Source organism: Polypterus senegalus, chromosome 1 (assembly GCF_016835505.1).
Source record: "Polypterus senegalus isolate Bchr_013 chromosome 1, ASM1683550v1, whole genome shotgun sequence".
NCBI classification, from domain to species: domain Eukaryota; kingdom Metazoa; phylum Chordata; class Cladistia; order Polypteriformes; family Polypteridae; genus Polypterus; species Polypterus senegalus.
In genome coordinates, this window is record NC_053154.1 from 136,649,540 (window position 1) to 136,673,082 (window position 23,543).

At 40.3% G+C, this 23,543-nt stretch overlaps 1 protein-coding gene across 6 annotated transcripts in view; it reads right to left on the reverse strand.

Moving 5' to 3' along the window:
• LOC120532652 (inactive N-acetylated-alpha-linked acidic dipeptidase-like protein 2) overlaps positions 1-23,543 on the reverse strand; it is a 2,009,486-nt gene that overhangs the window by 196,920 nt on the left and 1,789,023 nt on the right. The gene's annotated exons all lie outside the window — the stretch shown is intronic.

Here is a 23,543-nt window from a genome sequence, read left to right on the forward strand (position 1 = left end):
CTGCCTGGCACTAGTCAAGGCGGGTGGTCTGTCAGAATGATCCCAAATTGCTCGAAGCAGTAGTCAGAGGAAAAGGAGAACAATATTTGTGTAGGCAGGGACATCCCATGGTGATTCTGTAGAAGCTTATTTCACACACCACTGTTGTAGGACTCATCTCGGACAAGCTTACAGTGTCTTTGAGCTCTATAACTGACATAGTGGAGGTGGCATTTAAACCAAACTTCTTATACAGGTGCTTGTCATTATAAACTATTTAATTTTTACTAAGGAGAGCACATACTGAGTGCAAAATACTATAAATCAGTGGTTTTCAGTTTTGATGGGTTTTTATACACCTCTTTACAGTTTACTCTTTGGGAACTAAACCTTAACATTGGTGCCAAAGGTGTAAACAGACTAAACTGCTTTAAACTGTATGTTTTTTTTCCTAAACATAATATTTAGAACTTAATGTTCTCCCGTCACAATAATTGATTAATCTATTTTCATGATATCTCAGTATACAGGGTGGTCCAGATCTAATTATGCAATTTTCATTACGCTATAACTTAAGTTTATTACATAGAAAATCACCTGAAAAATCCCGGACCATCGAGAAGTATGTGAACTGACGACATGAAGAACTGTTTTCGTGCCAAACTGGAATCGTCCCCGCATAAATCAAAGTCATCCAGATGATCTGGATCTGCACAATTCGATCTGGACCACTCTATAGAGTCTTTGGAAACCAGAATTTATCCCGGCAGCCATGGACACAAAGTAGGAACTTCTTGTATCTCTCAATTTCATAGATTGCCTGGGACCCCCTAATAAAACATTTGAACCCCAAGAGCCAGAAAATAATTTTAAAAAAAAATGATGTTATAAATTATTTAAGAGTTCTTCACTAGGTTTTCTAGAAGATATTATAGCAACCAGCAGGCAGCACTTCACAGGTAGTGCAGGACGTTAACTGTCTGTGCATTGCTTCACAGCAGGTTTAGATGCCTAAGTGGCAACAGCCTGTTCTCCAGAGAAGGAAAGCACGTCCATTAAAAAAGCCTCAGGAGGCTTTGAGAGAAAAAAAATATATAAAAAGGAACCCAATATAGCCATTCATGTTTTTTCTGGTATTACTGGTGATGAAGATTGTTATGGTGTGCCCTGGAGTGCAAAATTTGCAATTTTTTTAAATAATGGATGCATTTATTGTTATTATATTTTGCTTAGACAAGCAAGATGAATTAAACTTACATGGACAATTAACTTCAAAGCATCTCTTCCTGAATTGCATCACCTTAAAACATCTGTAAATGAAGCAGAAGACTAGGAAACGGCTGTAATGCCTCCGGCTGTGCTGATTACTTTATGGCTTGGGAACAGCAATGTGGAAAAAGATCAGAAACTTTGAGCAAAGTCATCCATCAGGTGGACAGCCATCTCATCACATGGAAACAGAACTTTGACAGCTAGCCAATCAAAGATGTGTAATATCACATGTCATGAAGCCCCATATCACATGTCACAAAGCACAAGATGGAATTTTAGCATAAATATGGCTTGTCCAACAGACAAAAAGAGAAGAAATGGCGACAATAAAAAGAGCAGTAAGAGAGGGCAAAGGCGACATCAGAAAAGAAGACCGAAAGATGTGTGAATGTTTCATCTGATCGTCAGTGAAAACATCTCATGAATAACACTGATTGCTAGGTTAAAAGCCACCCCAGGCCAACTTCCAATGCTTGACATTCTCCATGAGCTTTTTGTAAAAACTGTATCCATTCTCTTACTATCAATTTTATTTTCTATTATATCTTGTTGTATTTGGTATTATTATCCATTAATAAATACCACTTTGCTTTTACATTTTCTGTACTTTGTTCTTGTATCTAGAGTGACTGAAATAATACATTGAAAAGTAAGACATCTGTAGAGGGAGTTTGCTGCGTTATTTGTTGATCAAGTTTTCAAGCCTAGAGGTTGCTACTCAAAAGAAAGACAACTGTGGTCAAAGCAGGGTATATTGTTTGGGTAGGTAATTGGAATAACCAAAAGAGCAGCATTTTTGATTGTGTCGCGATGACATCTTTATGTTTGTCAGTGCTGGTGGTGGTAACTTCTTAAGTAGAGACTCCTGTAGAATACCGTGTGATGCATTTAGGCATTATCATTTTCTAAATTAGGATATCTATGTATAAATGTGGGGGGTTCTAAGTAGAATGTTGTGGGGAGACTGACAATCAGGGTTATATCTGATACTTTGTCTATAGGTTCCCCATATGTAAGTGTATCTGTGTATGTGATAATCTTAAGTTGCAAGAGTAGACCAACCTAGTAATGGACTTGATAAGTCTCATAGAACCCACCGTAATACATGGTGGATAGTAGGAAGCAATGGAGATTCATGGAAATTGCTGATACCAGGATAATGATAGTGTTCACTACTGACAAAGAAGGCATGAGGTTGGCTTCAAGGTCATTTTTGATATATAAAAAGAGATTTAACATATTTGTAAACGTGTTTATTTTAAAAGCCAACAAGACAGAAGACAGAAGACACAGTATATGAATCTTCTATTCAAACACTGGTATCTGTACGACAATAAAGCAATGCATGTGCTTGTGTTGTAAATACTCAAAAGGCCATTGTTAGATTCACATAATCAAGAACATTTGGCGTATATGAAAACCCAGTTACATTCTAACCAGGAACTAACTCAATGTATGAACACTATAGGATAGGAGTGTGACGAGATCTCGTGGTACGAGATCTCGCGAGATCAGATTTGTCTGGCGAGATGCGTCTGGTCTCGCGAGAACGTGACGATATCCTTGCGTTATTGGCATGATGGAGCGTGAGGAAGAAGTAAGGATAGAAGATGCACCCGCGACATTTAAATCATTCGTGTGGCAACATTTTGGATTCCTTGTGGAAATAAGAAATGGCGAAAAAATGACAGACAAGACAAAGACAATTTGCAAACACTGTAAGAAATTAATACCGTACACCTCTGCTAACACAACCACTATGCAAAAGCATTTAGAAAACAACCACAGCTCGTTACTAAAAGCTGCGCCTGTGGAGAAAATGGAAAGCAATTCAGTTCGCATAAAAGGGCAAACAACCATAACAAATGCCTTTGCAGCTAAACTTCCACCATCCAATGCAAGAGCCACGGCAATAACAAGAGACATCGGCGTTTTCATTGCAGCCGATATGAGACCATTTTCTGTGGTGGAAAATCTGGGATTATGGCGACTCATCCACACACTGGAACCAAAGTATGCCATCCCGTCACGTGCACATTTTACTCGCACGGTGGTCCCGACCCTGTACAAAGAGTGCAAGGTAAACGTTGTACAGGCTCTGAAAGAGGCAGAAACCATCGCCATAACTACTGACGGTTGGACTTCTAGGTGTACACGGAGCTATATCACAATTACAGCCCACATTATCAACAGTAATTGGGAAATGGTACATTTTGTACTGCAGATGCGCCCACTTTTTGAATCACACACAGGGGCAAACGTCGCTGAAGTTTTACTAGAAGCTGTCACACAGTGGGGTCTTAAAAAGCCAAACCATTGCATCGCTATTGTAACAGACAATGCGCGTAATATGGATGTGGCTGTGTGCGAGGCAGGATTTGAGCCGCACATCAAATGCTTCCCGCACACAATAAATCTCGCTACACAGGCTGGCCTCGGGGTTGCGCGTGTCGCTTCGTTTGCTCGGGCGGGTGAGGCGTGTAACTGCTTTTTTTCACCGGAGTTCGACAGCTGCCGCGGTACTGAGGCTAAGCAGAAGCTGCTACAACTGCCACCGCACAAATTAATAATGGACGTCACCACGCGATGGAATTCATCATTGGATATGCTGGTTCGTTACCTGGAGCAGCAGACTGCTATAGCAGCAACGCTCACCAGTCCAGAAATAAGACAAAATGCCCAAAACATTGACACACTGGATACCTGCGACATTGTTAATGCCGAATTTCTTGTGAAGCTGCTGAATCCTTTAAAGACAGCTACCTCTGTCTTGTGTGAAGAGAAGAGGCCCACAGTGTCACTCATCGTGCCACTGAAGAACATGATAGAACAAAACATGGCACCAAATGACAGTGATTCCCCTACTGTGGCCGACACAAAGAGAGTAATTCTCAGCAATATTTCAGGCAGATACAGTGGGGATGTATACAACTACCTGCTGGAGAGCACTGCGCTGGACCCAAGATTCCAGTCTCTACAGCAGCTAGACTGCAATCAGCGTGAGGCAGTCTTTCAGAGGATACAGAAAAGGGTGGAACAGTTGCAGCAAAACCAGGTATCATTGACTTGATTTTTTTTTCCCTAGAAGATTTATGTTTCCAGTACTAAATTTTAATTGATTTAATAGGTTCATGCTGTATTTGTGTGTGTGTGTGTGTGTGTTGTAAACATGAGAGCATCAGAGTGAGTGTATTTGTGTTAAAAGAGAGAGGGGGACTGCTTTGCTGCTTGCTAATGTTAAAGCCAGTGTTTCTGCTGCTTGAAGCCCACAGATGAGAAGAGTATGGAGCGCAAGGAAGAGGCATCAGTTCATTGTTCCACACATGGGGGCGAGGGGGCTCTTGAAGCTGAAGGCAGAGCTGAGTCAGAAGAGGAACCTGCTTCCAAGAAGACAGCACTTGAGGATCTGCTAGGGGACTCTTTCTCGAAGACAGAACAGCCCAGCAAAGGAATTGAGAGGGAAACTGAACTTTACAGAAGAGAGGCATCTATCCCACTTAGTTGCTGCCCTCTGACATGGTGGAGAGAAAACAGCTCCAAATATCCTTTGCTGTCTCCACTTGTCAAAGAATATCTTTCCATTCCTGCGACCTCTGTTCCAAGTGAGCGTGTTTTTTCAACTGCAGGAGACATAGTCACTGCCCAGAGGTCACAATTGCTGCTAGAAAATGTAGACATGCTTATATTCTTAAAAAAGAACATGACCATATCTTAGGCTGTTCTGTATAGGTCATTACCTCATTACCTAGGTCTTAGCTCTTTTTCCATGCTTAAGAAAATTTTGTTCATTGTTTTGCACTCTGAGTTTTAAGACAGCACTACTTTGATAGTTACACTAATTATGGTTAATTGCACGTAAAAGGATATTTGTGTTGTTTATTAATTATTTTTGTTTATACTATTTAATTTTATTGTGCAATTAATTGCCTATCAGTTTGTGGCAAAATGTTTTGCAGTGTTTAAATTTTATTACTGCATATCATTCATCAAAATAGAAGTTTTATTTCAAAAAGTTGATTTCAAAATGGACATGCATTTTTTGCATTTTGTGTTTTTCAGTTAAATAAAAGGCTATTTTTGCTATATATTTAAACATTAAAGATTTCTTTAAAAAAAGTCTCTAAAAGTCTCGTCTCGTTCTCGTGAACCCAGTCTCGTGTCTCGTCTCGTCTCGTGGGAAAAGCGTCTCGTCACACCCCTACTATAGGACCAACACAAAATTTAGATTTTTAGTAATTCCTCTCCGCTTGATTTTAAGCTTGGATTTCCACTTATATCTAATACTAAATAACATGTGCTCATGCCATTTCAACATCTGGGTCTTCTAAACTTCAATGATTATGTTTGGATTATACAGGAGTGTCTAGTTGGACTGGTGTTTAGTTTTTTGAAGTGGCAGTGGTAAGCAAACATCTTTCTTGGAAAAGTAAATAAAACAACAGTCAAATTGTAAACTAAGGTTTTTACCCATTTTTAGAGATTATTACCAAAATGCTAGTCAATAGTCAAAGCAAACAAGAATTCTAAAGCTAAAGATCTTTATGACTATTTTTAATTTTCTTCATTGCTAGCTTCTAGAGTCTTCTCTAAGATTTTCCTTCCTTAATGATGTCATTGGTCATGTTGTACTTACTACTATGGTCTATGAAATTTATACTTTTTTTTGTACAGTGTCTAAGTGAGCTCCTGGTTAATTATATACCAATTATTGGGTTTTGGCACACAGAGTATATAAATTTGAATTCGGTTTTGATGCATCTTTCTTTATTAATAAGTTCATAATTTGTTTACTTTTTACAGCAACACCATTTTGTTTTTCCGATGGATGCTGCTATTTATGACTATTTCTTTTGGCTGTCTCCATGAAAATCCTTCCTCGAATACCCTGGAGTCTGTTTGCTTGTGACATCATCAAGTGTATAAAGGTCAATGCAGGCAATTTTGGGATATCTGAATTTGATGGATAATCCAAAGATACATCGAAAAAATAAGTTGTATTTGATTTTCTGACCAATGAATCTCTTGAGTGTGATTTTAGTTTTGACAAGCAATCCCTCTAATTCCTAGTTTAGACTTTGGCCCATTGCTTGTCTTTGCATTTTCCAGTCATTTTCACTTTTTCCATTACTGTCTCTTGCGAGTCAATACACTTAAATCACATACCTAGCAACCATAGTCACCAGACAAATAAAATAATAAAATCTAGACACACAAAATGGTGGCACCAAAGAAAAAGCAAATTAAAAAAAAGTTATAATGCAATGATGTTAGCAAAACAACAATAAAATTTTTAAAATAACTTCAAAATTGCACGTGACCACAAATTTAATATGAAAATAATGCTTTTCTAATAGGAATAAGAGGTTTTTATTCTTAACAGAAATGGGACAAACACCATTTTTTCACAAAGATCTGCAAAAATGAGAAAAGAAAGTGACAAGGACAAAATATTTTGTTTAACATCACAACACACAGATAACTAAAACCATTTCTGAAGCAGCACTACAAGTCCTAAAAAAGAAGACAGTCATTTTGAAGGAGTATTTTGCCTAAGTGTTTTCACATAAAACAATAATGACAGATGACTTAGTCCAGCCTCTGGGTCTCTGATGGCTCTTCTGTTGGTGTTATGATAAAATACCATATTGATGTCCTCTATTGTGCTGAATTACCCAGCCACAACAGCAGCCCAGTTTAAAAATGACAGCCACTTTTAGAAAGTAGACAGATGGAAAGAGATGGTGAGGATGCCATATTTACAAAATGAATCTATAAATAAAACTTCCTGTCCCATTGCTTAAAAACTTCTTAAATATTTAGGAACAGATACTGCCAAAACTGATATTAGAGCATGTCAGATTCACACCATCTCTGTGTCTATCTTTTTAGTAAAAATGTATAAAGTGTGGCCACTGCGGTATTATTAGGGCCCAATACCCAGACACAACTAAAGCACCACAGTCATGCGTTCAGATGATTATATTTACAAAACTAACTTCAACAGGTTTCTTCTGACTCCTTTCAGCATAGCACAATACAAACAGAATAGAACATAATATACTCCTTCACTTTCTTTTCCAACAAGGAAAGGGTTGCTGTCCTCCTCCTGACACCAACTCCCTGATTGAGGTGAGGTGGCTCATCTTAGCTTAGACCCAGGAGTACTCCCGGAGTCACAGCATTACATGGCAGAAGCACTTCATATAGGGGACTGCTATTTTTGGCATCTCCATCTGACACCCAGCAGGGCTGCCCAACGGGGCTACAATTCCCAGGTTGACCTAAAGGTATTGAAATGTACAGTAACGGCTGCTGCCTCGCAGTTAGGAGGCCCGGGTTTGCTTCCCAGGTCCCCCCTGTGTGGAGTTTGCATGTTCTCCCCGTGTCTGCGTGGGTTTCCTCCGGGTGCTCCGGTTTCGTCCCACAGTCCAAAGACATGCAGGTTAGGTGCACTGGTGATCCTAAATTGTGCTTGGTGTGTGTGTGTGTATGTGCGCACCCTGTGGTGGGCTGGTGCCCTGCCCGGGGTTTGTTTCCTGCCTTATACCCTGTGTTGGCTGGGATTGGCTCCAGCAGACCCCCGTGACACTGTAGTCAGGATATAATGAATGGATAATGGATGGATGGATGGATGTACAGTAAAGGGACATTGCCCCCTAACGCTATGGGGAAGCATGTAGCACTGATTGGCAGCCTACCCCTGGTCCTTCTGCTTCACTGACTCATGCAAGAAAGGGAAAACCAACCATCTCGGTTGGTAAATCCATCCGTTTAGAACCTTTATGGGCCTCCTGGTCAGGCAAGTGTCCCTCTATCCTGATCAGAAACCTTACCATCTGGTACAAAACTTTAACAGTAGAAGAAGATCTTCAATGTTACATTTACAAATTAGGAGTTCTGGAGAAATATTTCAGTGAATGTACTCACAAGTCAAGGTATTTAAGGGTCTCTTTGAGAATTAAATTCAAAAAGAGTGATGAATACATATAAAATCATACCCATGAAATAATGCTTGATATGGCCCTGGTAGGATTTTGGTAAATCACCCAGCACATGCATCACATACTTTCTTGCTTCCATTTATTGAACATGCTATATACAACTCCATTAGCACTGAAGCACAGCATCCATCCAGGCAGCATCAGGCACAAGACAGGGGCCAGGTATGGAAAGGATATCTACTGAAAACCAATTCAGTGTCTCAGAGGAACTTAACTTGGATGGTTTGAGATGTGGGAGGACAAGCAGAGTAACTAGACAAAAAATGATGCACAAACACAGGGAGAAGGTGCAAACTATATGAAAACAGTGACCTGGCCAGTACTGGAACTCCATGTCCTGGAACAGACAAGCAGCAGCGCTAACCACAACACGTACATGCTGCCTTTGTCCATAAAACCAAAAAAGTACAAAAGGATTATACTTAAATTATACTGAACTATACAGTAAAGTCTATCTTGAAATAAAATAAGAAATTCAAATTAAACTACTTTAGGTTTGTTTCTTTTTAAACTGTGGTAAAATAGGTACAGAAAATGGACAGATAGCTGGGCTCAAACTGATACCCACTCTACTTTCACTTAGAAGTAAAAGCACATATTTAATCCAAACCATATGTAAAATGCAATAATGTACTACCTTTTAACCATGAAAAGCACATTTATCCTCAAACAGCCATAAAAAATGCATTCCAAATGAATCCTGCCATTCGAAGGCTATGAAGAATACCCATGAATGTCACCCTGAGTCTTAAATTAGAGAATCTTTTTGAACAGAGTGCGGCACAAGACGAAGCTGCTAATTAAAGGAAGCTCTGCATCAAGTTTATAAATTAGGTATGGGTTACATCTCAGACCTTACTTTCAAAGGAAAATCAGATTTAAATGTCTCTTCTTGACAAAAAAATAATAATTTGGTGTTTAAAGTGACAGAGTTTTAACAACTTTCATTAATGTACAGTGTAGTTTGTTATTAAGAAAACTTTACTTCATCATGCTGCAAACAGTCTTTTATACTGCACAACATCCCAAATTACCTTACAATAATATTAAATAACAAATTATAAAGATTCAATTATTGAGTCAGAATGAGCGCAAGGATAGAGGTTTGCTCAGGGTTCACACAGTCGAGCAGCAGAGGGATTAGAATAACTAATCTAGCACTTACTAGCAAGTTAGCTATGAAACTTGAAAAGGACGGGATAGATTCCAAAATGAAATGCTTTTCCCAGGAGGACTCAGGTGTAATAATCAGGCTGTGGGCACACGGCCTCTCTCTGTATACTTTGGTTTTACTCTTTCATCTGAATCGGGAAATCTAACTTGGAAGATTCCGTGAAGGAGTGGAGTCCCGTTCATAGACTCCGGCCATCTGTTCCTTTAAATAGTATTCAATGGATTTAAAACCAAATAGATGGGTTCAGGAAATGGATGAAAGCATAGTCACAACAGAGGTATTGACTTAAAAATGAACAGCAGATTTAAACTGAATTCTTATACTTAGCATAGAAAGCATAAGCATTTAAGTTAGTTGATTGAAGAAATAGAGATTAATAGATAAGAACAAACATAATGTGCAAGGCAGGAGCTAAGATAAATTAAAAGACACAAAAATTCAAGCTTTTCACATTTAGCTGTATTAGAGTAGGCATCATTATTCTCCTTCAGGAAGCTGCGCAAAGCTCCCTTATGCATGATACTAAATCTCAACAACCTCAAGATTAGTGTGCTGTGATTTGACCGGATTTTAGCTAGATTTACAGATTTAGATATGCTTAAGCTATATACATTTTATATATAAAATTTCATTTCTAAAAAGTGAACACCAATTTTAAAGACAATATCTTTAATGTTAAACAAAAATATTACATTTTATATACCATATACAGTATGTATACTGTACATGTGTTTATTCTGAAACGTGCTTAACAAAATTCCGTGAGTTGGCTATAGACCATCCTGGCACCATATGGCACTAGGCTGGGACACATCCTAACCTTGTCTATCACAGTGCACACTCATATTTACACAGGACCAAATCTGATTCACTGATTAACATGTGTATCATCAGGGTATGGAAGGACAGACAGAATACCTGGAATAAAACTAATGAATATACTAAAAGAAAGCCAAAACAATACACAATATAATTTTTTTGGGATATTAGTCCAATCTTCATATATAATACGCTACCGTGGCTGTTTGTCCAGGATTTTAAATCACCTATAGGTCGCAGACCATTTGAACTATTGACCTGAAATTTGGTACACATATACTACGTGACATCTACTATCTGTTTTTGGGGTGAAGATTGACCTCCAAGGTTACTCCCCTTTTTATTTTTATTTTATTGTAGAATCAACTCTCGGCAGCGGCCAGCAGGGCGGCCATGCAGCACATGCATACAGGCGGCATTCTCATCCCTACCACCTTCGCTGTCACTTTCTCTACCTCTTCATATCTTAAATCATTCTTGAGGCAGATTGAAGACTTAAGTGCCAGCTTAAGTGAAAAATTAAAGAAAACATGCTAAGTAACACAAACACTGACTGAATCTGTTTTAATGCGAAAAGTTGCAGATGAAAGAAGAAAAGAGGCAGGCTGCTAGGATGGAGAAAAGAAGAGCTGCTCAGGAAGCAGTAAGCACATCAACCTCTGAGGAAATCAATGCTTAACATACAGAGAAAGAGGATGAAAACTAGGAATGCTCAAGTTAAGTGTATTCACTGCACATTATCGTGCAGTGCGCCGTTACTGGTCTTCTATAAATGAGTACCACCAATTGCTACCCTTACATAGTGAATATGGGCATGTATACTGCATACAAACTATTTGTATACATACACACACAAACATACTGTGAGGGTCAATACTGCTGGTGTGCAGCAGAGAACTTTATGCCATGTATCGGTACTTGCTGTGTGTTACAAACAGGCCTTTGTAAGGTTGCAGGGACAACAGTAACTGCTAGGTAGATCTCTACATTTATGTCCCTGGTTCAAATGTAGACCCAGATGTAGATCTAAACATGGGATGGCAGAAGCGACACAGATAATCATCTTGGAGGAAAAATGCACTTATTTCAATTAGGACCGACTAAGATTTTATTTACATGCTGTGTGTTAAGCCAGTCATGAGTATCTAAAGTGGCTCTGCTAGACTGCAGCATAGAACTGGCCCACCTGCCTCTCTAGTTCCAGCCAACCTCTCTGAATTGAGTTAGTGAACAACCTCAAGGACAGCATTAAAATTGACCAAGAAATGTATGTGTGTGTATTTTAAAAAAGAGACTAAAGTCAGTATCTAAATCTTTGAAATGCTGTTGTGTAAAACAAGAGAGCAAAGCCAAAAAAAGGAATTGTCCAAAACCATAAATCAAAGAAAGAATTATCACCATATCCAAGACATTAAGACCATAAACCAAGAGAATTGATGGAATACTTTGAGCACTTTGAGCAAAAGACTGAGATTGTTTAAAGTTTTTTTTCTGTAAACACAAGACAGTTTATTGAGCACTACTCGGAGTTATAAGTCAGAGAATCATGATATAGTGCATGGTGCCTTTTGGAAGACAACTCTTGTTAACAGTGTCACTCATACTCTAAAAAAATTCTAGAGCTACAAAGGGGTGATGTTGCACATGATAGCAAAAACACTTATATTTCTACCAAACTAAATTATTACAAAACATGTACATTCAAATATTTTTTGGGTTTGGAATTCTCAAATGATATGTAACAGGGAAATTGAAAAACTTTATTCAACACACAAAAAAAAATTCTAACAAGGGATCCAATATGCAACACTGTTCAAACAATTCTTTATGCAGATTTCAGTTATTAATAAATTCTGCTACAAGAATCATTACAAGTACTAAGAAAAAGTACAACCACCTAAGTCCCGTTCGTAGATCTTTACACTGGTGTCCTGTTAAGCTTAGAGCTGATTTCAAATTCCATCTTCTTGCTTATGAGGATTTACATGATGTGGACTATAGCCAGCAACTCATCCCAGCCAATACCACTAAGCAGCCAGGTAAAGCCCTCCCTGCAACGTAGAGATGCCCTGAATTCCAGCAGGGCATCATGAACCTTGGAGTTTTTCTTCACAGACATGCTGGATACCTTGGGGGCCACCAGAGGACGCTGCAGGGAGGCTCAAGGATTTGTATTCTCCGTATAGCACAGAAGTACCTCCCAGTCATGAGGACGGAAGAAATAAAGTACTTCTGGGCTGAAGAAAAACAGGAGTTTTCACCTGACCCGAAAGTGCTGGGGAATTGCATGGACTGGTGGATCAGAAGCACCGGGTCGAGGACTTTAAAAGGGCTATAGGAAAAACCAGCGAATTGAGCTGAGTTGGGAGGAAGGTTGACAACGCGTCTGGGAGTGGAGGATTTATTATTGTTATTGTGTATTGTTTATTGAAGGAATAGTGAAGGTGATGTGCTTTGTGCACTTTATTGTAAAAATAAAATTATTTGGACTTTTATCTGGTGTCTGGCGTCTGGTCTAAGGGTTCAAGGGGATGACAGCGCCATCTATCTGTCACAGTGGCGTAGTTGGCTGGATTCTCTGGCCGTCGCTTTGGCAGAGGGCTTGAGAAGATTTCTGTGGACAGAAAACCCCAAGAAGACAGCGTCACAACACTCAGAAAAAATCGCCAGAACCCACGATTTACCAAGTCCATCATGGGGAAGAAGAAGGCAAAGCAGACCGGCAGTGCCAGCGGAGGATCCATGCTCATCATGGCCGACACTTGGGATGAGCTACGGAGAGGCCACACGGGTTAGGAGAGGCGTTTGGAGAAAGACGATTACCACGAGTTATGTGTCGACGATTCAATTGAGAACATATTTAAAATAACTAATTTTGTACCGTGCACATACCTCAGAAAAGGTCATCCGGAGGCTCTGTGGGAGGCCCGTCCCGAAGACGGTGGTGCGCACTCGTTTAAGCCAAAGAGAAAAAAGAACGACTTCCACATGTCAGGTGCCGGCAAAGGACACGTGACCTGTCCCGAGTGATTCTGGGAAGAAGAAGGTCCACGTCCCACTGCTTTTGATTTCCAACAAGAAGCGACGGACTTGGGCTTTCCAAAGGGGAAGGGGGAGGTGAGCGAAGTACCGCTCACCCCACAAAAAGGTAAGGAGGTTCGGGAAATGACTGGTCAGTCCGCTGATAAATTGAGACAGGCGGACCGCAGTCAGCCAAAGGCGGCACCGCGGGCCTCTGAGAAGAACTCTATTCCCCAGAAGCCTATGCGCAACCCAACAGAGCACGTGCCAGGAGTGGGCATGCTCATTGGCTCCCGCCCAGAAGGTAAGGCTAGTGATTGCCTGAGCCTACCGCTGGCTGAATTAAATAGCAATGTGGACATGCGGGAGCTCAAGAAATTGCTTGAGCCTGTACATAGTTTTTTTCAGATTGCAGCAACCATTAAGAAGGTTGTGGAGGAGCTGGGAGCAGCGGCCGAAGCGCCTTTAAAGAAGGCAGAAGATTACTTGCAGTGATTAGGTTGGGAGCCTCCCATAATGATTGATTTGGCGGTACAGGTGAGTTATACCGGTACCGTACATAATAGAGGGACACAGAGTGAAATGGGCCCGTGATTGATTAGTAGCGGGTGCCAATTTTCCTCAAACTCTACAAGAGAGTCAGGTGTAATGACTGAGTGGGCAGGGAAAGGATTGATCGAGCCAGAGCAGCTGAATAGTGTTGTCTCCCAGAGCGATGTGGTTCTAAAGACGCCGCCACCGGTCACTCATAAATCGAAGGGGATGCAAACAGTAAAAGGGCTCTCTTTTTCCCATAGAGAGACCCAAAATGTGGACAAGCCCCAGATTAAAAAAGGAGATCCCAAAAAAGAAACAGGGTCTCCTGATAAATTAGAGAAGGGAGCTGAGAGCGCAGATGCAGATGTGGAACCCTCCTCAGCAGGAAAAGGGGTGCAGTCTGACTTTCCGGAGTGTTTCCAGCATCGCAGAGGGAGAATACTAGGAGAACAGAGGCTATGTTATGAATGCCACCGGCCAGGCCATATTTGGTGAAATTGTCCCAGGAGAACAGGGGATAAAGTGGATCACTGTTATAATATTCCCCCTAGGTTCTCCAGGGAATACTACTCAAGAAATAGCCAAGGTCCGACCAGAAACTCCTCCTGGAGGAAGACGTCCCTCGCGGGGCTGGATACTTTGAACCATGGTTCTTCGCTGAGGGGCGAGTGTTGTGGACTATGGCCGGCAACTTATCCCAGCCAATACCCCAAATCCGCAAGGTGGAGCCCTCCTTGCATTGTAGAGATGCCCCAAATTCCAGCATGGCATCATGGATCTTGGAGTTTTCCTTCACAGTTCTGCTGGAAACTGTGGGAGCCACCAGAGGATGCTGCAGGGAAGCTCAAGGATTTGTATTCTCCGTATAGCCTGGAAGTACTTCCCAGTCATGTGTCTGTCGTCTGGTCTGAGGGTTCAAGGGGATGACAGTGCCCCTATCTGTCACAATGGTCAAGGCCTTACTTACATATCTAAACACATCAAACTGGAGTGCACAATAAGACGTCAGGATGCTGGCATAATAAAGAGTTCAAGGATTAGCAAAATAACAAGCTTTTAGCTACAGGATCCAAAGCTGCAGAGCAATCTGCTTGCTTATATAAGAGATGTTCCTTCAGTCTCAGCTTTAAAATCCAGGCTGAAGACTTGATACTTTAGTCTAGCAGATGCTGATTAGATCTGCTGATTAGCTGTGTATGTTGCATTTCTGTTAAGACATTTAAATAAAAAACAGAATTTACAATAATTACGAAACATTGCTAACCTTCCTTAATAGGTTCCACTGCTCTGCTCTAAGCAATTCTCCTGAACAAGGGACAGACACCTGAGATACTGGGAGATGAATGGATGTAAAGATTCTGTCATCAGATTAGATGGCCCAACATAGTCTCTGCTGTAGAATGCAGAGGAGGGTACAGATGCACGTCTTTCACTCTGACATTACTTTGCTTGACTGTCTGTTTAAATTTGTCTGTGTGCCTTTCTAAAGTTTGTAATTGCCCTTTATCTGTGAACTTGTTACAGCACTCAGTGAAAAGTGCCATACTGGTGATCCAGCCATAGCCCTTCTGGATTGTCTTTTGCATATATGGGGATTACTGCCTTTGATGATGCTCTTCCTTTTGCCCTGTTATGACATTTAACTTTTTTAGTATCACTGCATGTGTTACACATTATCACCTCTCTGCTCTGCTTTGTTTCTTGACTAGCAATTTAGAACATTATGTTTACCCCTGGCTGCCAGTGGAGCAGAAAAGTGGGCCATTAGGACTAATGAGATGAATGAATACTTCTTGAGCCAAGACACAACTATATTTGTTCAGTGTAGAATTGAGATGTCACACCAAAACTCCAAAAGCAGGCTCACTCCATTACCATGTTATTTTCTCCACTTAAATTTAACATCCACATCAAATTACAGTGGAACCTCAGTTTACGAGTAACTTGGTTTATGAGTGTTTTGCAAGACGAGCAAAAATTTTTTAATAAATTTTGACTTGATAAATGAGCGATGAGCAATACGAGTAGTATAGATACACTTTATCTGCTGAGCGTCATGTGATCACAACTGAGCTGATGGTTCTTCTCTCTCTTGCGCGTCTCTCTCTCTCTCTCTCCTTATCTCTCTCGCTCGCGTCTCTCTCCCTCCTTATCTCGCTCTCGTGCACGTCTCTCTCTCTTCCTCTCTCTCTTCTCTTGAGGGCAATTGTCTCCTATTCTCCGTCTGAGTCTGTGTGCCTCACTCATATAGTCAACATCCGTACGAGCGTATACTGTTTACTATAGCATTGTGACTTTGTGTACGTGTGCGCCCGCGCACGTGTGTGCTGTGAAGTGCGAGTCCCCATCTTGCACCCCAAAACACGAAGCTGAGTCTCAGTACTTTAACAACACCAGTTTTTTTCAGCTTGAAACAGCAACAGCGCTGTTATTTATTGTAGCGGGATCTTTATAATGTTTCTCGTATCACCCATCAACGGCAGGTGCTTATAACATGTCTGCAATCTTTTTGGATGCGCTTATACGGTGAACTGCTACAGCACTGGGAGACTGCGATTGCTTTGGGACGCTCTTCCGCGTGTCGTCCCGTTGGGTGGAATCCCACAAGAGTTTAGAAACTCACTCACACCAGCCATGATTCTTTTTAAAGGTAAAGTGCAGGTTAATTTGTATTATGTATTTTACTTAATATTTTGTACTAGCAAAATACCCGCTTCGCAGCGGAGAAGTAGTGTGTTAAAGAAGCAATGAAAAAGAAAAGGAAACATTCTGAAAATAATGTAACATGATTGTCAATGTAATTGTTTTGTCACTGTTGTGAGTGATGAGTGTTGCTGTCATATATATATATATATATATATATATATATATATATATATACACATAAACATATATATATACATATATATATACATATCTACACATATATACATACATATATATATACACATATATACACACATATACATATATATATATACATACACACACATATATAAACATATATACATATACATACATATCTACATATATACACACACAGCTATTTCAGTATCAGTGCAATACGCTGCTTGTTAAAACGGATAACTCCGCTCTTACGTGCAAGTCTGCGTGGATATTATGAACTATCGTATTTGGTCAAGTGCTATTTAAATTTTAAATAGAAGGAATTTTTATTTAGTCGACAGAAATATCTTTGGTAGGAATGGTAAAACAGACAGGAATATTATTCGTGAATAAATCAACTCAAACCTTAAACAACTTATAATATTTTGCTCTCCATAAAAATATATCCTGTCTAAATTATACAAGTTAGAAATAAAGTAAACGTTAAAAGAACAAACATTCAAATTTCTTTACTCTTATGTAATTTTATATAAAAATAAACTTAGATTTTAAATATCCCAAAAGATTTTGCTCTCCATAAAAATATATCCTGTCAAAATTATACAAATTCAAATATGAACATGCTGCATAACAAAACCTGGAAATATAAATAAAATGTGTTCCTTTCAGCAATAACAAATCAAATCATTCAGTTGTCTTTGCTCATATGTCATTTTAGAGCTGGACGCCTGGCATCTTTTTGGCACAAGTTCGTTTCTGTTTGGTGTGAGGTTCTGTGTTGTGGAGATTCTCAGGATGGATTGCAGGTGCTCATCAGTGAGGCGACTCCTGTGTGCTGTTTTGTTAGTCTTTATCACTGAGAAGAGCTTCTCACACAGATATGTGCTACCAAACATGCACAAGGTTCGAGCCGCATGTAGACGGACTTTTTGTTCTTCAAAGTCACCAAAGCGCCGTGCAAACTCAGTGCGCTCAGTTTATCAACAAAGTGCGATTTGGGAACACCGTAGTGACGACTTGGTTTAACATTACTTGGCAACAGGGAAAGTGGGGCAAGTGCACTGGTGCATTTGTGTCTCCCATAAAAGCAGCTTCACTTGAAATCACTTTGTGATTGTGCACGGGTAAAACGTCCGCTGAAGTGTCAGATTCTTATTTAATTCTTCTGCTTTCTGTATCTTCTGCATTGCATTCAGGTCTTTCAGGTTACCCTGATGTTTTGTCTCATAGTGCCGTCTTAGATTAAATTCTGTAATTACAGCCACATTAGCTCCACAAATGAGACACACGGGTTCAGTAAACATATACTCAGCCTCCCATCGGTTTTAAAGGCTCTATTTTCAGAATCAACTTTTCTCTTCAGCATCGTGTGAGCTAGCCGCAATAACTTGCAGCATCATAAGGTAGACTTGATTAACGCGTAAGTGTTCGGCAAGGCAGCTGAAGCGCTGCATTATGGGATCTGTAGTTTATTGTGTTACCAGCGCTTCATATACCGGGCTTTAATAACAATAATACAGTATATAAAATGATCTCGGGCGGATATAATTACGCCGGGCGGATGTGGCCTGACCCTTGAGTTTGACACATATGGACTAAATAGAACTTGAAAAGATATATTTTTCAAATGTGATCGCGCAATTCAGATAGAGTTGACGCAAGCACTACAGCCTGCATGCCTCAATAAGTCATCCTCCCTCGCTCTTACTTTTTACCGTTCATCTAATGAATACACTGAGTATGGCTTTACCAAAACAATCATTGATGGCGAATAAAGTATCCATTACTCGAGTATGTAGATCGGGATATATATATATATATATATATATATACCAGCGTATCAGCGAGAAGTAGTGTGTTAAAAAGCTAGAAAAGAAAAGGGAACATTTTAAAAATAACGTAACATGACTGTCAATATACAGTATTTGTTTTGTGAGTGTTACTGAGTGTTGCTGTCATCAAGGATTTGATTATCATTATTTCTTTCAATCAGGTTCGTATTTGTAGGATGTGTTGTGTTCAAGTTACATTCCGTGTTTGTCAATCGTTGTAAAGATGACAGGTTTCATTCATCGATTCGTTTCTTACTGCATCAATAAACAGCTCGTCTTCTTCTTTATCTGAGACCTGACACACTGCATGCACGGGTTTTTATTACACTGTCTTCCTTTAGCGGGACATTGACTTTTTCCAACGTGTGCTTTGTTTCCGCAGTAGTTGGATTTATGAATATGCTTGTATGTAGGCGCTTCATATTTTTGCTGCCTTTTCAATTGTGTAATTCGGTTTTGTTCAGCGCTCTTTGGAACTGTTGCTTTTTATCTGTGCACTGCGTCAGTTCACGTGAGCCACTCGGTGTACATGCATCGAAGGTTCCCAGCTGTGCTGGTGCCATCTCGTGCTATGTCCATGGCTGTATTTAATGTTACCTTAGTCCTGGCACTTAAAACTTTCTCTCGCAGTTTCGCTGAGTTTGTGTCAAACACCACCCTGACCATCTCATCTTCCTCTCCATAAGCACAGTCCTTCACCCGTGAATATTTACCGTGGCAGTTTGCTATTGGATTGCGCTGACGGACGGCCTTATATGGGCAGGCACTAAATTACAAGCGCCAGCGGCAGCCTGTCTATGAACTTAATTTAAAGTGTAGGTTTACATCGTGCTTTGTTTCAGTAGCAGAACTCATGAATATGGTTGTATATGTCACTTTCGCTCGCTTCTTATTGTTTAGCTGCCTTCTCAATTATATAATGCATGTTTTCTTGAGCGCTTTTTTGAGGTCTTCCTGGTTTTCTATGTACTGCGTGATTACGTGGGAGGCGTGATGATGTCACACGAAACTCCGCCCCCGGCGTTGAAGCTCATCTCCATTACAGTAAATGGAGAAAAACTGCTTCCAGTTATGACCATTACGTGTAGAATTTCGATATAAAACCTGCCCAACTTTTGTAAGGAAGCTGTAAGGAATGAACCTGCCAAATTTCAGCCTTCCACCCACACTGGAAGTTGGAGAATTAGTGATGAGTCAGTGAGTGAGTGAGTGAGTGAGGCAGTGAGTGAGTGAGTGAGTGAGGGCTTTGCCTTTTATTAGTATAGATTAATCATTTTTATATGAATAGTTTTGGGTTGTGGAACGAATCATCTGAGTTCCCATTATTTCTTATGGGGAAATTCACTTTGATATACGAGTGCTTTGGACTGCGAGCACGTTTCCGAAATGAATTATGCTCGCAAACCGAGGTTCCACTGTACTTTGAAGCAGATTCATGTAGTATGGGGAGACATGGCAACAACAGTTCATCCAAGGTCTAGGCAGTCTTGGTGACTGCTACCTTTAAGTAGGCTTATTGCACTAATTTGGTATTAGGTTACTGCATCAAGTTGAAATTTATTAATTTCCATATGCCTTTTTAAAACCTTTGAGCATTATATTCTTTGCCTAGTTCACATTTTTTACACCTTTTTTTTGTGTTTCAGCATATCTTTGTTTACATCATTGTTTCGTTTTTTTTGACAATTTGTTTACAGACCTCTGCTCCAGTTGACAATTCCAACACATCCTCTCTCTCAATTACGTTTCGTAATTCACTAGTAGCCCTTCCATCTTCAAACTGACAAGGAGGGCGTGAAAACAATAATGGACAGCCCTGCTAAAAGCCAAAATGGGTAAACCAGTGGCTTGAAAAAGAGCGTAAGCTACTACACATACAGATACCTTCTCTAAGGGTTACTTTGTAATAATAAAAAATTGTTTTTTAATACAACAGGGCAGTGACATGTGGTGAGGCTCATGGCTAGTGAGGCACTAACTCCTTCTGAGTCAGATTTACAAATATATGAAATCAAAAGAATAGCTTTTTCACTATTCAATTGGCAACATGCACATTGACTACTGGTTATGTTTCATATCTCATCAGCATTCTTTACACACACATAGGTAAGGCACATATTTGGCTAAGAAAGAACGTTACATTTACGTATAGTGGCGAGAGAGATCAGAGAAGGCAAATTTGCTCTGCACCCTCCATGTGTTCTAAATTTGCAGTTGCAATATAACAATTCATACTCATTCAATACAAATGAAAATATACTGTAGAGTGGTGTACAGAAAACAGATTAAAATTTTGACCATAATTGAAATATTTTATTTTTTTTAGAAGCTTTTAATTCTGATGCTTTAATTAATTTTAATACAGACTGTTCAACAAAAGGATAACAAGAAAAACAAAAGAATATTTTATTTAAGGCCAAAATTTAGTTTTTAAATATTGGGTGTTTTTTTTTTCTTAGTCAGATCCCATTTTTTATAAAGTTGAAAACTGTTTATGGTCTTACCTTTATTTGTAAATAAAGTGCATGCGTCTATCCTCCTCCACGAAAATCTTCGTCACTTTCTTGTAAAAGTCCTCCTTATTTTCCTGTAGTTTTAAAAGTCTTACTCTTCCATTTTTGCAGTCAGTCGGAACAAAAAATAGAAATAAACGGACCGCTTCAGTGTACTTGACTTTCTGATATCGCTAACTTATTGGCGCCTAGAGCGTCTGTGTAGACGAACAGCAGCAACAAGCACCTGTAGGGCTCATATCCTCCCTATTCTGTGCGACACGGTATTGTCTGCCTCACCTTGTGCCTTTTCACTCGAGTTTTATGTCTGATCAGTGTGAAAATTGCCCCGGACACAGACAGGCAAACACACTCAAGTCACCCAACACACGTTTATTTTTCATCTCTTTACAAAGTCAATGCTCACCAGCCCCAATACCCCTCAGTCCAGGCCAACACAATGCCTTCTCTCTCTTCTTGTTTCTTCAAACCGCCTCCTTCCTACTCCAGACTTTGTCCTATCTTACACCCGACTCTTGTCCCTTCTGCAGGGAGGCGGCCCCTTTAAATAAGCACCCGGATGGGCTCCAGGTCTGTTCCTGGCAATCTTCCACCGACACGCCCCAGTGTGGCGGAAGTGCCGGCTGTCTCCCCGGAAGCACACGGTGTCCCTGTTTTCTCTTCCCCCCAGCACTTCCTGGTGTGGCGGAAGTGCTGAGGTCTAGGGTCTTCCTGGTATTGGGGTCCCCCTGGCGGCAACCCCAGGTCCCTACAGGGTCGAGCTTCCCAGCTCTTTACCCGAGGCCTCCAGGGCGTTCACCCCCTCGAGGTCTGGAGGAGGCACAAGCCCTCCTCCTTTCTTCTCAGCTGTCCCGGCTGGGTACCACCTCCATCTAGGTATGACATCAGCAAGGCTAAATATGTCACACACATTCATTAAAGATATTAGTCAGACAGTGGAAAGTTAGGGTGTATAATAAACGTGTCTGCAAACATTATATTGGCGACATACAGAGAAAGAGACAGCAATAGGCATGTATCAATTGCATACATCAACCCAGTGTGTGATGGACAGCGCAGCCTGAGTTAGGTGAGGCTCGTTGCTACTGCACCTCGCATTTCTCCCCTGTACTTGAACAGGAAATGCGTAAATTCAGCAATTTTCACTATAAAAATGACCAAAATTATTGACATCATACAGAAAACAAATGTATAGTACAGACCAGTGGACAAATATATCGTATACTAGAAAAATACCCGCGCTTTGCAGCAGAGAAGTAGTGTGTTAAAGAAGTTATGAAAAAGAAAAGGAAACATTTTAAAAATAACGTAACACAATTGTCAATGTAATTGTTTTGTCAATGTTATGAGAGTTGCTGTCGTCAAGGATTTGATTATCATTATTACTTTCAATTAGGTTCGTATTTGGAGGACGTGTTGTGTTCAAGTTACATTTCGCGTTTGTCTACCGTTGTAAAGTTAACAGGTTTCATTTATCGAAGTATTCACTACCCAAATCGCTACTTGTGAATCTAAGATGTTTAACAGGCATTCCTGGTATTAACTTGTGGATTTTCCTGCGAATATTTAGCGCCAGCATCTCTATTAACTTGTGGATTTGCTTCCCGAGTATTTAGCGACAGCGTCTCTATGAAGTTGTGGATTTGCCTGCAAGTATTTAGCATCAGCGTCTCTATGAACTTGTGGATTTGCCTTCGAGTATTTAGCGACAGTGTGTCTATTAACTTGTGGATTTTTCTGCAAGTATTTGGCGGCAGCGTCACAAAGTTGTTTCCGACTAGCTGCATAAGAAAATGTACCACGATGTCTGCCACGCCTCCTTTTTACTGTTTTCTCACAGCTTGGATTGTCTTGAATTATCTCCTGTACCGTCATCAGTCCACATGTTGAACCTGTCCCAGTCATTCAATATATAAGACACAATGTTCCTCTGGATATCAAGAGTGAGCCTGATATGGCCGTGCAATATGTAACACAGAGAATGGAAAAGGCAGGCGGCATCTCCAGGCATGGAAACCACTCGGTAAGTGACAGTTCTTTGATCAATGGTGATCACCTCGATAGACATGTTAACGGGGGTACAGTTGGAGTGGTAAAAGAAATGAGTACCTGAACAATGTAAACTAAGTCTAAAATACCTACACAATAACTATAAGCATAATACATGAACAATAAAACAGTGGAGAAGCCGTGGATTAAAAAAAAAGGCTGCAGTTATCAGCAAGGAGACATGAATACTGTGGCGAAGCAAGGAAGGGAATGAAGAGACCGGAGCGACGGACAGCCTTATATGGGCAGGCAGCTAATTACGTGGGAGGCGTGGGGATGGGGGACGCAATATAGACAGGCAGCCCACTACGTGGGAGGCGGGGGGATGGGGGACGCAATGGTGCCTCACATGGCAACCAAGCTGCAGGCTATGGACGTATATATGTACGTAAGTAGGATTCAGTTATGACCATTACGCATAGAATTTCTAAATGAAACCTGCTTAACTTCTGTAAGTAACCTGTAAGGAATGAGCCTGCCAAATTTCAGCCTTCTACCT